Source organism: Bos grunniens, chromosome 1 (genome assembly GCF_055505025.1).
Source record: "Bos grunniens cultivar Pamir isolate PY7600 chromosome 1, Bosgru_T2T1.0, whole genome shotgun sequence".
Lineage (NCBI taxonomy): Eukaryota > Metazoa > Chordata > Mammalia > Artiodactyla > Bovidae > Bos > Bos grunniens.
The window spans coordinates 100,807,965-100,821,458 of NC_141165.1; the positions used below are offsets into that span (position 1 = coordinate 100,807,965).

General features: G+C 41.0%; 1 protein-coding gene and 1 long non-coding RNA gene across 13 annotated transcripts in view; one reads left to right on the forward strand and one right to left on the reverse strand.

The window, feature by feature from the left end:
• PHLDB2 (pleckstrin homology like domain family B member 2) overlaps positions 1-13,494 on the reverse strand; it is a 241,188-nt gene that overhangs the window by 210,571 nt on the left and 17,123 nt on the right. The gene's annotated exons all lie outside the window — the stretch shown is intronic.
• Positions 4,795-6,592, forward strand: LOC147380018 (uncharacterized). The gene is made up of 2 exons (XR_015166007.1): positions 4,795-4,957; positions 6,377-6,592. It is a non-coding gene; the product is annotated as an uncharacterized LOC147380018 (long non-coding RNA).

Consider the following 13,494-nt stretch of genomic DNA (forward strand, 5'->3'; position numbering starts at 1 on the left):
GGAGACCCGGGTTCAATCCCTGGGTCGGGAAGATCCCCTGGAGAAGGGAATGGCTACCCACTCCAGTATTCTTGCCTGGAGAATTCCATGGCCAGAGGAGCCTGGTGAGATACAGTCTATAGGATTACACAGAGTAGGACATGACAGAGAGACTAACACACAACACTTCACCCTTCAGCACATCCCATCTTCATAAATTTCACCTGCTTCCCCTATGAAACTCAATTCACATACCTCTCAATCTGGAACTTAGAAAATCAAGCCTAATTCATTACAAAAATTAAAACCTCTACAGACAAATTGGTAGCCACATTGTAAAAAAATGATATTCTGGAGAATAGCAGCTACAACAAAACAAATATTTCCCATTGCTGGTAAATGTAATGGACCTGTGACAATAGCTAAGGATATAGCTATTGAGAATGGGATCAATGATAATCATGCTGGTTACCATTTGCTGAGCTTTCACTGTGCCAGGCATAGTTTTGAGCACTTTACATCTTATTTAATCTGACAACAACTAAATGAAGTCACAATTATCATCTACATTTTCAGATAAGGGAAGTAAGTTTTTTATGTTTCACTGACTATAAAGTGGTAGAGTGATTAAAACCCTTGACTGCAAGAATTTAAACAAAACAAACAAAAAACAAAAACCCTCTGCTCCTAGTGAAAATGCCTGTTTTCGATCTTGAGTTCTATCACCAGTAATATTTGATTCGCTGGTTTAGTAGCAACAATCTACAAGAAGTGAATGTGGAAAACTAGCAAATTTTTACAGGTATCCTTTCACTGGCATGAGGGGTTCAGACCATGAGACCAGAAGTATGAGGAATTGTGCTTTATCCCAAACTGAACACAGCTTTCCTCCACTTCAATTCAGTTCAGTTCAGTTCAGTCCAGTCGCTCAGTCTTGTCCGACTCTTTGCGACCCCATGAATCACAGCATGCCAGGCCTCCCTGTCCATCACCAACTCCCGGAGTTCACTCAAACTGATGTCCACCGAGTTGGTGATGCCATCCAGCCATCTCATCCTCTGTTGTCCCCTTCTCCTCCTGCCCCAAATCCTTCCCAGCATCAGAGTCTTTTCCAATGAGTCAACTCTTCTCATGAGGTGGCCAAAGTACTGGAGTTTCAGCTTCAGCATCAGTCCTTCCAATGAATACCCAGGGCTGATATTTTTTAGGATGGACTGGTTGGATCATCTTGCAGTCCAAGGGACTCTCAAGAGTCTTCTCCAACACCACAGTTCAAAAGCATCAATTCTTCAGCGCTCAGCTTTCTTCGCACTGTACCCAAATCCTTTGGTGAATCAAGTCCTGAGTAAAATCGTACCTTCATAGACCTGGGAAAAGTTCCCTGTGTATAATACAGTGAATTACCTGCAATATTTTATAATAACCTACAAGGGAAAAGAATCTGAAAAAAAATGTATATATTATATACATATATATAAGAATATATATATGTATATAATATATATATAAGAATATATATATATATATATATAAATCACTGTGCTGTATATGCGAAAATAACGTAATATTGTAGATCATCTATGCTTCATTTAAAAAATACTTTAGAAATAAAAAAATCTCTTGACTTTTTTGTTTATAATTCCCTGTCTCAAATCAAGGTGACCACTATTCTCAGTCTGATCAGAATAACCAAACAGGGACTGTGAGACCAGATGCCTTAGTGAGGTGACTTTCTTAATTGATACAGTGCACTGAAGGGATGTCTTTGCTTTAATACCTCAAGGATATTTGTGCCCCTGCAGCCCCTAATGCCTAGTAAGAATTCAGTATGGGCTTTCCAAATAAAAGAATGCCTTGTCCTAGTTTATGTCAAGTTGGGAAAATACTGCATTTGTCCAGGCTAGAATATTCCACATTTCACAAGCGTTTTTAGAGCAGATGTTAAGTGGGGCCCTTCAGAGGCTCTGTGAACCCTCTGAAATTACATGCAAAATTCTGTATTTACATGTGGGAATTTTGGTGAGGGTCTTTAGCATTCATCAAAATTTTAAGAAGGTTCTTGAACCAAATTATTTAAGAATCACTGCTTCATGGTTTACAAAATAGTTATGCTTAATTATTTTGGTTGATCATGTCAATGTCATGAGAAAGATAATATAATGATCGTTAATTTACAGAAGAAGAAAATTTGAAATTGAGAAGTATGGCACAGGTATTAAGTTTAAAAGCCTGGTGTTCTGGCTCCAGACTCTGTTCTTTCCATTTTCTGTGTGTGTGTGTGTGTGTGTGTGCGCGCGCTCGCAGAAAAAGAAACAACAATGAAATGTTAAGTGAATTCTACATGACTGATCAGAGATGGGATCCTCTCTCCCTCAAGACTCAATAAGTAGGTCCATGTCTTCCCACCCACCTACTGGCTTCAATGCTTGGGGAATTGGCTCTGGTCAGCACAAGTCCTAATGCCTCCACGGGTTGTTAACCCAGCAGACAGATTTAAGAAGCAGGAAAGAAGACACATCATCACTTACTTTTGAGCCTTAGCTTCTTTATCTATATAACAGAGTTTACAAAACCACTTACTCTGACCTGAATACATTTCTTTCTCCTTCTAAAGGCAGCTGAAGGCATTAAGTGATTTCTAGATCAATCGTCTTTCCTGGATGACTTGTACTACCTGACGTCTGGGACTCATTTTCTCATTTGAAGAGTGAGGGCTTTAGGACCAGGTTATTTTGTGGATGACTTTTAGCTTTAAAGAGCTCTGTCTGTTATACTATTGTGGAAGAAATGAATAAGGTAGGGGAAGGGAAAGTATAAAAGCATGAAAGCAGCCACTTTATTAGGGTTCCTGGAGCCATGATTTCCCATTATCTTCCTTCACTGGTGTTTGGATTCATCCGTTTTTTTTTTTGCTCGCTGCACCTTGAGTGCAGCATCACTGTTTTCTCCCACCACTTCAGGTAAACCATTGGTCAATTTAGGGCACTTCACGCACAGCTGCTGGTGGAGGGAGCCAGGGGCGAGGATGCTTTGTGCCTGTGCGTTTCCTCCATCCTCTGGCTCGTTCCCCTGAACACTGGAGGGTGTTGGCTTGATGACCTGTGTGGGCTTTTCGGTCAGTGATTCTGAAAGTCCTCCTCTGGATTATATCACCCAGGGATTAACATGTTCTCTCACAGCAAGGACAACTTAAGGCTTGGAAGACTAAATCTGACTCATGAAAAGTAAGGGAAGTTAGAGTTCAAGTCTGAGCAAGTGGGCTTTATTTCCTGCTCTTTGGGATCCCAGCTATCTTGTTGCACAGCTCTGGGAGGTGCCTATTCTGTTGTATTCCCTATTAAAGGAGTCCCTGGAGCACAGTGTGGTGGGAGTAGCGCCCCCTGGAATTGAAAGATGCTACTGCCCTGCTTGTGATGCCTCGAGTACCTTCATTTCAACTCACAGAAGTTAACATCATCTGGAGGTTGAAATCTGAGGGTTGGGAAGTACTTTTATCATGGTGCCCTTAGAAAACCTGGCAAAATTCCATATCAACATGTGTGTGTGTGTGTGTGTGTGTGTGTGTGTGTGTGTGTGCTCAGTTGTGTCCAACTCTTTGCAACCCCATGGACTATAGCTGTCCACCAGTCTCCTCTGTCCATGGGATTTTCCAGGCAAGAATACTGGAGTGGGTTGCCATTCTCTTCTCTAGGGGATCTTCCTGACCCAGGGATTGAACCCACATCTCTTGCGTCTCTGGCATTGCAGGTGGATTCTTTACCACTGAGCTACCTGGGAAGCAAGGACAAAAATGGGATTGACAAAGAAGAGAGGCTAAGTTGGAGTTGAGAGTAATGAGTAATTTCTAAGTCCAGACAGCTAACCAAGTTTACCACCAGACACAGAAAAATGTACAGAAGACTATTTTACTCTAAATTCTTTCACTTTATATATTATATAGTAAAACTCTTAGCTGTTGGAGTTATTTTGGTCAGTTGTATGGAGTAGGGTGGTTGCAAGTGGTTTCAGGAGTTAATGGATTTCTTTGCTCAGTTTCCATGTGACCAGTTTACAGTTAAAAAAAAAAACAAACAAACTGCTATTTCCTGGCTACCAACTAATGGCCAAGAGCTTCCCAAACATGACTTCACTTAATCCTCCCAGCAACCCTTTGAGGCAGATGTTATTATCCATCTCTAGTTTATAAACAGAAAATTGGATTTCCAAGATATTTATAATTTGCCCAAGATTGCACAACTTAAGTAGCAACCAGTTCCGTTCAGTTCAATGTTAGTGGTCAAATCAGATTTGTCTGATTCTAAAGTTGTGCTGTTACCAGAACACCAAACTGCTTCCTATTTAGGCATTATGTTTTCTTGAGCAAATATAGCCATAATCATTTGTTTACTGGCAGTAGAAGTAATGACAGTAATGATAGCAACATATGTGGAGCTCATTATGTGCTAGGAACTGTCCTAACACTTTATAATTCATCTAATAACTAATCCCTTGTTAAAGCTTACAATGTAGAGTCAAGCCCCATTTATGGATGAGGAAGACATGGAGAGGTTGAGAAACTGGCCCAAAGTCACTCAACTCACTGGTAAAGGGAGGAGCTGGGAATCCAAGCCAGAAGGGTGAGCTCCAGAACCTATGCAGGCCACTGGAGACTAGAGTAGGTTGTCAAGGACGTAAGTCATTCATTGACTTATCAGGAAACCCATCGTCCTGTTTAGACTGGTCTAGGCTTGCATTAGGCAGAGTTTCTGAAGAGATGACACTCTAGGAGAGAAAAGCGCTAGTGAGTCAATGAGAGGAACCTCTAAGTCCTTGGTTTTCATTGCCTGCTTGGACAACACACCCAGTTACAGGCAAGGTCTTAGAGCCAAGGGCAGCTCTGCCCTCCTGCCTTTCCTTGGGGGGCGCCCATGCGAGTGCTGGCCGAGGGGCACAGGAGAAGACGATGGGCTCGCAGAGTGACACATCCTGCATCCAAAGAGTAGGTCGTTTTAATTTTCCCTCTTCTCTGGTCATGTAGATGGATGTCTCTCCTTTTTCAGAAAAGTGAAATCAATTCTCTAAAATTCTTAGGAAATAGAGGGTTTTGAATCTACCATGCTTGTGAATCTGCTGAGAGCACTGGGAAGTGAGGCTTCTTTTTTGCACATGAAGTCATATTTTAACTGAAACCAAAAGAAAAAAAAAAGAGAGAGAGAGAGACTCGAGAGTCTGTGGGGATCAGAGCTGGGTATTGTGTTACAGAAATTTTCCATTTCAGACACAAACTACATACAGTGGTATGTGGGCCAAAAAAGGCAGAGAGAGACTCCAGGAGGGCCTGAAGAAATAATGCCTCCTCCTTTAATCCCAAGGAGTGTGTCCAGATTCTGGGGGAGGGCTGTCCAGAGGGTCTGGATCGGATCTCACTCAGAAGTCTGGGATTAGAGTGATGATGATACCAGCTGCATCACAGAGCTTGACTTCACAGAGCTCCCTAAAGTACAAGAGAGTTAATTTCTCAGTGACTTGGTTTCCAATATTTGAAAATGAGACAAACACCTCAAAATTTGTTGGGAGCAGTAAAAATGGTATGAATAGTGGTATGATAGGCTAGTTATAGTATTATTAAGCAATACTTACTTATAATGCATGAACCACTGTGTTAAAGCTTTCTAAACATTATCTCATTTAATTCTCTCAACTTGATGAGATCAGTGATATTATTTTTTATAAATTTGTACCTGAGGAAACTACAGTTTAGAAAAGCTAGATTGACTTGAACAAGCTCATAGCTTTAAGTGGTGAGCTTGAGTCTCAAATGTTAGTCTGGCACCTATGAATTGACACCTATCCTGCCTTCCCATGGAAAGGCCAACCTTGGCCCACACTGCTCTGGTCCCAAGCTAAATCTTGTGGGAGCAATAGGGGACATCACTTAATTGACAGTGTGTTATGTTGACCAGCGCCCCCCACCCCACATCCTATTTTTTATCAGTGCCCCTTTCAGGTTAACATGGAAGCCCTATTTTAAAGAAATGTTGGATTGGTTTTCCAGGAATATAAACTGGTTTTGGTCCCTTGAGCTCAATTCTGAAATGGGTATTGCCTCCAGCAGTGCTTCTTATGGCTGTTCAGTATCCCTAACCAGCAGCATCGGCATCACCAGGAAACTGGCAGGAAATGTAAATTGTCTGCCCCTGCCCAGATGTGCTGAATTGGAAACCCTCAGGGTGGGGCTCAGCAATGCATGTTTTAACAACCCCACAAGCTGATTCTGATGCAGCTAAAGTCTGAGAGCCACTGGCCTCCAGGGCAGATAAAGGAGAGAGTTAAATCAGGACTAGAGGTCTCTGATTCTTAACAGCTGCTAGTGACTCACTCTCCCCAGTCATTCCCTTCTGGTTTCTGTCCTTTTTAGGATGAAGGATTTGCTCGCATCCCATCATGTGTGAAAAATTACATCAGCAGTGTCCATTCCTTTCTGAATCGATGTCCATGAGGAGACTTCGAGCTTTATCCCCTCCCGTGTGCAACATAGCCCCTCTGTTTTTAGAACCACTTGCTCATTTTCCAGTCTGGATGATTAACTTCAAGTTACCAGCATACCAGAAATAAAAAATAAGCTGTAATAAAACTGTGGTTCTAGGTTGAACTAAATGATTGCAAATTGGGGTTGAGTCTCCAAATCTGCTTGTTCTTGAAGGTTCTGAACACTGCAGCTATGTTCAAGCCAAGGGGCGTCTGGTCCCCCCTTCTCGTCCCCACCCTGTCTAAAATTGGTGACAGAGGGTGAAGCAACTAAAGCTGAAGATGGGGAAAATCATCCCTTCAGTTTTTTAGTACAAGCTCTGACTCAGACTTGTCTGCTTCCCAGGATCACTGGTCCCACATATCTCTCAGTGGGAAACCTAAAATTGAATACACATCCCAGAAACAAGAAAACGGGATAGGTTTTCTTCCCTATAGTTCCTTCTCCTGAGACTGGTGTGAGATGGGTCTCCAGTCCAACACAAATCTGCCAATAAATTAACTCTGAGTTTGCTAGATTGTTTAGAGAAGGAAATGGCAACCCACTCCAGTATTCTTGCCTGGAGAATCCCACAGACAGAGGAGCCTGGCAGGCTACAGTCTATAGGGTCGCAAAGAGTCGGACACAACTTAGCTCTGTCTTTCTTTACTAGGCTAGGCTAGGCTAAGTCACTTCAGTCGTGTCCAACTGTGTGTGACCCCATAGACGGCAGCCTACCAGGCTCCTCTGTCCCTGGGATTCTCCAGGCAAGAACACTGGAGTGGGTTGCCATTTCCTTCTCCAATGCATGAAAGTGAAAAGTGAAAGTGAAGTCGCTCAGTCGTGTCCGACCCTCAGCGACCCCATGGACTGCAGCCTTCCAGGCTCCTCCATCCATGGGATTTTCCAAGATTGTCACAAAAGCCCATCTTGTTATCTGAGATGCTACTTTTCCTAATAGAAAAAATAGTGGGAAATTCTGCTTGACCTTGCCAGAAAATGGAAACCATAGTTATTGATGTGACCTGTATTTAGCATCTTTGGGATAGAAGAACATTTTCTTGTATCTCAACAAAGGTTTACTAACATTAAGTTCTGGTTGAAGGGGTCTTCAGAGTCCCTCTTATATCTCCAAATAAGGTAAAATAAGAATTAAAAAAAATGTGAGCATAGTTTCTGTTGCCAGAAACTGTTTTTGAGTTTCAAAAGAGTTTCGCTCAGCACTTTGTGTTGCTATCTGGTCTTATTTTAATTCACTGCAGACGTACTGAAGAATTTAAGTCATGAGCACGAGTTAGCAACATCCAAATGAAGGCAAGATGTGTTAAGGGTTTAAACCCTGACATAGTGGAAGTGGAGACTAGCAATGCCTTTCCTGAGATGCTCTTACAGAAGTGTCATGGCTACAGACTAAATTCAGCAAGGGAGAACGCCAAAACTGGGACTTTCTCTGCTCTTCCCTATTTGACAGACACACCAAGTTCTCTACCCCTCAAGATCCTTATGTTACAAACAAATTACATGGTGTTTCTCTTATGAACCAACAATAAATATTTTATCTCAACATAAAATTTTGAATAACAGGTTTGGAGACAGAGAAATCCAAGTCCAGTGTCTTACATTCTCTCTTAATAGCTATGTGTCCTTGGGCCAGTAACTTAACCTCTTTGAGACTACTTTAAATTAAAGTAGGGATAAAAATAATCACCTATAAATTAGGGATAAAAGTAATCACTGCAAAGAGTTGCTATGAAGACTGATTTGGATAATGTCTAATGTTGGCATTTAGTAGCTGTTAGTATTATTTTTGCCATCTCAAACTCAATTGGTTCAAACAGTAAATTTAATGTTTAAAAATATTCCCTGATGATATATATATATCAGTTCAGTTCAGTCGCTCAGTCATGTCCATCATGCCTTCCTGTCCATCACCTGTTCATCACTCCTGGGTTTACTCAAACTCATGTCCATTGAGTCGGTGATGGAATCCAACCATCTCATCCTCTGTCATTCCCTTCTCCTCCTGCCTTCAATCTTTCCCAGCATCAGGGGCTTTTCAAATGAGTCAGTTCTTCCCATCAGATGGCCAAAGTATTGGAGTTTCGGCTTCAGCATTAGTCCTTCCAATGAATATTCAGGACTGATCTCTTTAGGATGGACTGGTTGGATCTCCTTGCAGCCCAATGGACTCTCAAGAGTCTTCTCCAACACCACAATTCAAAAGTATCAATTCTTCAGCTCTCAGCTTTCTTTATGGTCCAACTCTCACATCCATACACGACTACTGGAAAAACCATAGCTTTGACTAGACGGACCTTTGTTTGCAATGTAACGTCTCTGCTTTTTAATATGCTGTCTAGGATGGTCATAACTTTTCTTCCAAGGAGTAAGCATCTTTTAATTTCATGGCTGCAAATCACCATCTGCAGTGATTTTGGAGCCCCAAAAATAAAGTCTTTCACTGTTTCCACTGTTTCTCCCATCTATTTGCATTGAAGTGATGGGACCAGATGCCATGATCTTCGTTTTCTGAATGGTGAGCTTTAAGCCAACTTTTTCACTCTCCTCTTTCACCTTCATCAAGAGGCTCTTTAGTTCTTCTTCACTTTCTGCCATAAGGGTGGTGTCATCTGCATATCTGAGGTTATCGATATTTCTCCTGGCAATCTTGATTCCAGCTTGTGCTTCATCCAGTCCAGTGTTTCTCATGATGTACTCTGCATATAAGTTAAATAAGCAGGGTGACAATATACAGCCTTGACGTACTCCTTTTCCTATTTGGAACCAGTCTGTTGTTCCATGTCCAGTTCTAACTGTTGCTTCCTGACCTGCATACAGGTTTCTCAAGAGGCAGGTCAGGTGCTCTGGTATTCCCATCTCTTGAAGAATTTCCCACAGCTTGTCGTGATCCACACAGTCAAAGGCTTTGGCATAGTCAATAAAGCAGAAGTAGATATTTTTCTGGAACTTTCTTGCTTTTTCGATAATCCAGAGGATGTTGGCAATTTGACCTCTGGTCCCTCTGCTTTTTCTAAAACCAGCTTGAACATCAGGAAGTTCATGGATCACGTACTGCTGAAGTCTGGCTTGGAGAATTTTGAGCATCACTCTACTAGAGTGTGAGATGAGTGCAATTGTGCGGTAGTTTGAGCATTCTTTGCCATTGCCTTTCTTTGGATTGAAATGAAAACTGACCTTTTCCAGTCCTGTGGCCACGGCTAAGTTTTCCGAATTTGCTGACATATTGAATGCAGCACTTTCAAAGCATCATCTTTTAAGATTTGAAATAGCTCAACTGGAATTCCATCACCTCCACTAGCTTTGTTCATAGTGATGCTTCCTAAGGCCCACTTGACTTAACATTCTAGGATGTCTGGCTCTAGGTGAGTGATCACACCATCGTGATTATCTGGGTCATGAAGATCTTTTTTGTATAGTTCTTCTGTGTATTCTTGCTACCTCTTCTTAATATCTTCTGCTTCTATTAGGTCCATACCATTTCTGAACTTTATTGTGCTCATATTTGCATGAAATATTCCCTTAGTATCTAATTTTCTTGAAGAGATCTCCAGTCTTTCCCATTCTATTATTTTCCTCTATTTCTTTGCATTGATCTCTGAGGAAGGCTTTCTTATCTCTTCTTGCTGTTCTTTGGAACTCTGCATTCAAATGGGTATATTTTTCCTTTCTCTTTTGCTTTTGCCTTCTCTTCTTTTCACAGCTATTTGTAAGGCCTCCTCAGATAGCCATTTTGCTTTTTTGCATTTCTTTTTCTTAGGGATGGTCTTGATCCCTGTTTCCTGTACAGTGTCACAAACCTCTGTCCATAGTTCTTCAGGCACTCTATCAGATCTAATCCCTTGAATCTATTTCTCACTTCCACTGCATAGTCATAAGGGATTTGATTTAGGTCATACCTGAATGGTGTAGTGGTTTTCCCTACTTTCTTCAATTTAAGTCTGAATTTGGCAATTAGGAGTTCATGATCTGAGCCACAGTCAGCTCCCAGTCTTGTTTTTGCTGACTGTTTAGAGCTTCTCCCTCTTTGGCTGCAAAGAATATAATCAATCTGATTTCAGTATTGACCATCTGGTGATGTCCATGTATAGAGTCTTCTCTTGTGTTGTTGGAAGAGGGTGTTGGCTATGGCCGGTGTGTTCTCTTGGCAAAACTCTATTACCCTTTGCCTTGCTTCATATGTGTGTATGTGTGTGTGTGTGTATATATATATATATGCATGCCTATATATGACTTATGATTATGAATTATGATTTTCCACCTGAAAAATCCCATGGATAGAGGAGCCTAGCAAGCCACAATCCATGGTGTCACAAAGAGTTGGACATGATGAATGACTGAGCATGCATGCATCATTCATACACTCATTGTGATTTCCTTCTCCAGGGATTTTCCCAATCCAGGGATCAAACATGGGTCTCCAACATTGCCAGTCAAATTCTTTGCCATCTGAGCTACCAGGGAAACCCTATATACGCTCATACATAAGACAAATATATAATAAGAAATAGATATGTAAAATCACATTTTTACTCCAGACAGCTCTGAAAAGCAGTAAGTTTTCTCTTTTCCTTCTTCCTTGAATTTCACTGTGAACTCAGGAGACATACGCCTAGCATTACATCTTATATCCTGAGTGATGCTTACAAGCTAAAGATGGCCTGGACCCCTCATAGGTAAGACCCATTGGCAAAGTACAGGTTCTTCCATCTGTCTTGCTGGTGTCTAGCAGATTACAAAATCACTTTCATGGCGTTATCATGTTTGCTCACTCACCCACCATATGGATTCAATCCTATGAAAAATGTCACAGCGTAGATTATTCAAGCCATGCCCACAGGAAAAAATGTATTTGGAATCTAGTGTTAGAAAAGACGGAGAAGGCGATGGCACCCCACTCCAGTACTCTTGCCTGGAAAATCCCATGGACGGAGGAGCCTGGTGGGCTGCAGTCCATGGGGTCGCTAAGAGTCGGACACGACTGAGCGACTTCACTTTCACTTTTCACTTTCATGCATTGAAGAAGGAAATGGCAACCCACTCCAGTATTTTTGCCTGGAGAATCCCAGGGACAGGGGAGCCTGGTGGGCTGCTGTCTATGGGGTCTCACAGAGTCGGACACGACTGAAGCGACTTAGCAGCAGCAGCAGCAGTTAGAAAAGAATTGAATGACACTTTGTTGTTTCTAGTCAACTCTGATTCTGGTATTTAAAATATATACACTCAAAAAGTCAAGAAATAAACTATTGATGTCATAACATTATTGTTTCTATTTGTTTTGTAAATGAACTTCTTATTAATGTGTCTCACAAATTCAGTTTTAAAAAAGTAGGGATTCTGTGGGAAAAGAGGATGGTAGAATTTTAGAATATGTTAGGATATGAATACAGGCATTTCTTTGGTTAAAAATTTCATATACATGTATGCACACTAAACTTTAGAAACTCCCACTGACTAGAGGAATGCAGACAGAACCAGGGCATCAAGGGGGCGGGGATGGGGGCTGGTGGAGAAGCATTAGGTCATCTACTTCTCCCTGCCACACTGAAATTATCCCCCATATGGTGGTTTATGTTTCTGCGGTTTGCTGAGGACTTGAGCTAGATTTAAGTAATTTTCTTCAAGGTCCTCTAAGCCAGTTTAAAATTATTTTGTGAGCAATTCATTCTATCACATGCTTTAGCAAAATCTACCACAATCTAATAAGCATCTGGATATGTTCTTTGAGATGCAGCCCAGAGTCTCCTTTCCTCAAATTTCAACTTTCTACCTCGTTGCAGCAAAATATATTTACCTCCTTGATGTTTAAATGCTTCCCAGGCACCAAGTGTTTCGAGCCAGTCTTGCTATACAATCCACAAGAGACTCTCTGAGATTCATGGTCTGTGTGTCCAACCAGAGGTTGCACAAAAGGAATTGAACATAAGGTGGTAATAAATAGGTCGTGAAATGCTTGAGGGTTACAGCTTGTTTTGTTCTTTGCTTCATTTTTAATTCAGCCAGTACAGAGTATTTTTTGAGCGTCTATTATGTGAAAGACACTGGGCCAGGACTCTTTGGCCCTGGACCTTGCACAAGTTTTCTCTTCTTGTTCTACCCCAGGGAGATTACTATTTGTCTTATACACACCATACACACATACAGACCATCTTCATCTCCATGTGCCCTTTTTCTTTTGACATTTGGTGTTTGTTTAAGGTTTTACATTCTGAGATCACAAGATTGACTTAGAACAGTTTTCACCAAACTTCCCAGTTGAAAATTATCACCTGAGGTATTAACAACAAGCAAATAAATAAACAAAAATACAAACAGTTCTTGGTCCATCTGAGCCAGTGTAAAATTATTTAAATATAAATAAAAGGGCTCACATATTCCATGGTTCAATAGGGTTGAGGAAAAGACCAGGGATTTCATTATTGGGGGGTTAATTCTTTTCAACAGATTAGTCTAGGAAGAACTGGAGTAGGAGGTGATCTCCCAGGTCTTTTCTAACTTTAACAGATCACTCTTCAGAGCATCGTGATGACTTTTCTCAGAGGTCTTGGTTGATAAATTCCACCAACTCTCTTCTTTAGCTTCTGACCCTTATTAACCTGTTCTTGCCTTTGAACTTCCACAGCAGCTCTTTGCATTTTTCAGCAGTTTCTTTTGCACTAACTGCTTCAATCCCTCAAACTTTCATGTAAATCTTTAATTATATTTTAATGCTTCAAAAATTTTCATGCCTACTAAGACTATGGTGGACTCCTTAAGAGAAGGGGCAAAATTCTTCATTTGTATTCACAATAACGCTTTGCACTCAGGGGAATGAGGTTTTATTTCTAATTTAATTTTCCCTTTAAATATTAATATCTCACTGCATTGGTAAAGAATATATCTTTTCATTCTTTATACCAAGAAGCATACGATTTGGGAACCCTAGTTTTAGTCTAGCTAGTGCAGCTGTTAGGTACTCATATAACCCCCTAATCCTTTATAAAAACTTAATCGGACAGCTGGTTTGATAA